We start from the raw sequence: 5,000 nt of genomic DNA on the forward strand, positions 1-5,000 counted from the left end.
TGCACATACATACATACATACACACATACATAAATGTATACATATATACATACACACATACATACATACATATACACATACATACATACATACATACATGCATACACACACAAGCAACCCACCCTCACTAGCGTCCAGACACGTGGGCGTCGTCAGGCTTATGGGGGATTCCCAGGACGGCGCGCGCGCACGCGCACACACACGAACACACTTGCAGACTAGTGCACACGCTCTCCTCTCTCTCTCTCTCTCTCTCTCTCTCTCTCTCTCTCTCTCTCTCTCTCTCTCTCTCTCTCTCTCTCTCTCTCTCTCTCTCTCTCTCTCTCTCTCTCTCTCTCTCTCTCTCTCTCTCTCTCTCTCTCTCTCTCTCTCTCTCTCTCTCTCAGTCTTTCTTTCACATATACGGACAACATACTAGCGCGCGCATACACACACACACACACATACACACACACACACACACACACACACACACACACACACACACACACACACACACACACACACACACACACACACGTAAAGCCTTCACAGAACACAAATAAAATACCAAATAATAATAATAAAAAATATATATTTTTCATGGGGGAGAAGGAGGAGAGGGGGGAGAGTGGGGGGATCCTCCACATCCTGCGGGACCCCTAGAGAGCTCCTCCTCCTCCTCCTCCTCCTCCTCCTCCTCCTCCTCCTCCTCCTCCTCCTCCTCCTCCTCCTCCTCCTCCTCCTCCTCCTCCTCCTCCTCCTCCTCCTCCTCCTCCTCCTCCTCCTCCTCCTCCGGCAAGGACCGAGCGAGTCCGGAGAGACAAAAGCGCCCCGGGCATCAAACGCGCGGACTCAAAGCACACACATACACACACACTCTCTCCCCCTCTCCCCCTCTCCCCCTCTCTCCCCCTCTCCCCCTCTCTCCCCCTCTCTCCCTCTTCCCCTATCCCCTATCCCCTATTCCTCTCTCCCCCTCTCTCCCTCTCCCCCTATCCCCTATTCCTCTCTCCCCGTCTCCCCCTATCCCCTATTCCTCTCTCCCCGTCTCCCCCCACTCTCCCCCTATTCCTCTCCCCCTTCCTAATTCCCCTTTCCCCCTCCTCCTTCTCCTACTCCTCACCCTCTCCCTTCCCTTTCCCCCACTCCCCTTCTCCCCTTCCTCCTCTTTCCTTCTTACCCTCCCCCTCTCTCCCTCTCCCCCTATCCCCTATTCCTCTCTCCCCGTCTCCCCCTATCCCCTATTCCTCTCTCCCCGTCTCCCCCCACTCTCCCCCTATTCCTCTCCCCCTTCCTAATTCCCCTTTCCCCCTCCTTCTTCTCTTACTCCTCACCCTCTCCCTTCCCTTTCCCCCACTCCCCTTCTCCCCTTCCTCCTCTTTCCTTCTTACCCTCCCCCTCTCCACCTCCTCTTCTCCCTTCCCCTCTCTTCATCTCCTTTTCCCCTCTCCCCTCTCCTCTCTCCCCTCCTCCTTCCCCTATCCTCATCTCCCTTCTCTTCCCCTCTCCCACTCTCCCTTCTCTTTCCCCATCCTTCCTTTGTTCGCTCTCCCCCTCCCCTTCTCCCCCTTCTATCACTCTTCCCCTCCCCTTCTCCCTCTCTTCCCTATATTTCCCTTTTTTCTTCCCCCTCACCCACTCTCCCCTGTCTTTCCCCCTCCCCTCTTCCCCTTCCCTCTCTCCTCCTCTTCCTTCCCCTCTCCCCCTCTCCCCATCTTTCCCCCTTCACCGCCCTTCTCCCCCTCCCCAATACCTTTCTCCCTCCCTCTACCACCCATTTCTTTTCCCCCTCCCCTCCCACCCCCTTTCCTTTCCCCCCTCCCCCCTCCCCCCCTTACGGAACAAAGGAAATGAAAAAAGCTCTTGTCAGCCCACCCACAGTGTACAGTCGGCTCCATTAATACACTGATATAGATCAGGTGGATGTGACAGGCGTGTTGGCCTGCGTCGCATACATGCGATGTAAACAAGAGGTTTACGATCCCCTAAACTCGCCTATGTCGTAAAGTTACGATCTCCTAAACTTGTCTATGTCGTAAAGTTACGAGGTCGGTTAACTCATGTCGTAAAGTTACGATCTCCTAAACTCGCCTATGGCGCAAAGCTGCGAGGTCGATCCACTTTGCCTATATCGTAAAGTTACGAGGTCGGTCCACTTGCCTATATCGTAGAGTTACGATGTCGACCCACTCTTCTATGTCACAAAGTTACGAGGTCGATCCACTCGCCTATGTCGTAGAGTTACGAGGTCGGTCCACTTGCCTATATATATATATGTATATATATATATATATATATATATATATATATATATATATATATATGTATATATATATATATATACATATATACATATATATATATATATATATATATATATATGTATGTATGTATAAAGACGACTATATTAAAAAAATAAACAGCAATAAATAGGGTCGTTGCGTGTGTAGTATGTGTATGATATCATCCACGTGACGTCACAGATTGTGTTGAATGATATTTTCATAGAAAATGGATTTAGAGTTAGCGAAGCACAGCAGACTTGTGTGTCACTTGTTGATGCACCAAGATCAAAGTGACCTGTCAGTTCTGACTCCGCCCACTTCAGTGACGTATTACTCCGTTTCTGTCAATGGCGTGAGAGAGAGAGAGAGGGGCGGGAGGAAGAGAAAGAGGGAGAGGGGGGGAAGAGAGAGAGGGAGAAGGGAGAGAAGGAGGAATAAAATGAATGAATAATGTATATAATGCATATAGGTTTTATTCCTGTGTGATTGATTTAGATGCACACACACACACACACACACACACACACACACACACACACACACACACACACACACACACACACACACACAGACTCACACACACGTCATTGTTGTCAGTGTTCTTTACATTGTACTGACAGTGTCCTATTTTAGTGATTTCGGCATGATGGTGCCATATTATACCACTATCACCACCACTACTACCACCACCATCACCACCATCACCACCACCACCACCACCACTACCACCACCACCACCTCCAGAATTGGTGCGTTCTTTCTTGTTATAAGAAAAACAGACTATAATTGGGTACTTTACTCCCCTTCCCCCTTCCTCCTCCTCTCCCCCTCATTCCCCCTTCCTCTTTCCCCCTCCTCCCCCTCTTCCTCTCTTCCCTCCTCCGTTGCCCCCTCTTCCTTCCTCCCTTCCTCCCCCTCCTCCCCATCTTCCTCTCTTCCCTCCTCCCCTGCCCCCTCCTCCTTCCTCCCTCTTCCTCTCTTCCCTCCTCCCCCTCTCCCCCTCTTCCTTCCCCTCTCCCCTCTCTCCTCCTCCCCCATCACCCCCTCTTCCCTCCTCCCCCTCTCCCCCCCTACCTTGCTAATTTTTCTTCCATATACACCTCCCCTACTCCTCCTCTTCTCTCTCCACTTCCTCCCCATCCTCCTCTCCCTCCTCCTCTTCCTCCTCTTCTTCCTCCCCCTCCTCCTCCCTTTTCTCCTCCTCCAGCTCTTCCTCTTCTTCCTCCCCTCCTCCTCTTCTTCTTCCTCTTCCTCCTTCTCTTCTTCCTCTTCCTTCTCCTCTCCTCCCTCCTCCTCTTCCTCCTCCTCCCCCGTCCCCCCCGCAATCACGGGTGTCCTTCCCCCCGCCGGTGTCGCATTAAAGCCTTTGGGAGCGACTCCTCCCTCGTGAATCATTTCTTCTGGATGGTAATCCAAACGATTTAATTCAGACAGTCTCCCTCTCTCTCTCTCTCTCTCTCTCTCTCTCTCTCTCTCTCTCTCTCTCTCTCTCTCTCTCTCTCTCTCTCTCTCTCTCTCTCTCTCTCTCTCTCTCTCTCTCTCTCTCTCTCTCTCTCTCTCTCTCTTTGTTTGTGCGTGTGTGTGTGTCTATGTCTTTCTCTGTCTCTCTCTCTATTTCTCTCTTTGTGTGTGTGTTTCTCTCTTTCTGTGCGTGTGTGTCTGTGTATGTGTGTGTGTGTGTGTGTGTGTGTGTGTGTGTGTGTGTGTGTGTGTGTGTCTCTCTTTCTGTGTCTCTCTCTGTATGTGTCTCTCGCTCTCTCTCTTGTATATCTCTCATGGCTCCTGCCAAACGTTTTTATTCACATAAGATACGATTTCATCAACTAAAAAGTTAAAAAAAAAATCTCATGGAATCTCTTTAGTCTATTTTACTCCGATTCAGTCAACTCGATGACAACAAGCGCTCCACAATTACGGTCGAGGGACCAACACGTCCGGCATGACGTCACCAAGAATAATTCTCACTTCTGATTGGCCGGTGGGCAGATAGCCTCGCACGGGGCTCTCAAATAAGAGAAACGGCCTTGTAGCCTTTCCCCAACCTTGAGGCTTCCTTGTAGCTGAATGGAATACCCGGAATGGGGCTGTAAGGGTTAGTTTTCTGTGCTAAGTGTGTTGAAAAATGACCCTTCATTGCTTTCCGAGTTTCAGTGTTCATTTACGTAAATGTACTACAGTTGATGAGGTCGTGGAGGAGGTGGAGTTGGAGGTGGTGGAGAAGATGAAGGAGGAGGTGGAGTTGGAGGTGGTGGTGGAGAAGATGGAGGAGGTGATGGAGAAGATGGAGGTGGTAGTGGTGGAGGAGGAGATGGAGGTGGTGGAGGAAGTGTTGGAAGAGGAGGTGGAGTTGGAGGAGGTGGTGGTGGAGGTGGAGGTGGTGGTGGAGAAGATGGGGTGGTGGTAGTGGTGGAAGAGAAGATGGAGGAGTTGGAGAAGGTGGTAGAGTAGTAGGAGGAGGTTTTGGAGGATATGGAGGTTAGAAATGGTGGAAACGTTCCTGGCGGTAATCACAGTAACGGAAATCGGAAGTGGTGGAGTAACCACAGTGGTAGTAACGTTAACTGTGGTAGAAAGTGTGGTAGAAACCGTGGCGCTCCGAAGACACCAACCCGCCCCTCTTGCGCAAAGACACTGCGCATGTGCAGACGCCGTGCGCATGTCGAACAGCAACCAACCCGCCAAATACAGTCTAGTGCACTTGTGCGCAATTATCCCGTAATTAGACTGATGGCG

General features: G+C 50.8%; 1 protein-coding gene across 1 annotated transcript in view; it reads left to right on the plus strand.

Moving 5' to 3' along the window:
• LOC143039623 (uncharacterized) overlaps positions 1–5,000 on the plus strand; it is a 485,892-nt gene that overhangs the window by 394,297 nt on the left and 86,595 nt on the right. The window lies entirely within an intron of this gene.

The sequence above is a fragment of the Oratosquilla oratoria genome, chromosome 26, assembly GCF_046742065.1.
Source record: "Oratosquilla oratoria isolate Oo_2021 chromosome 26, ASM4674206v1, whole genome shotgun sequence".
Classification (NCBI taxonomy): domain Eukaryota; kingdom Metazoa; phylum Arthropoda; class Malacostraca; order Stomatopoda; family Squillidae; genus Oratosquilla; species Oratosquilla oratoria.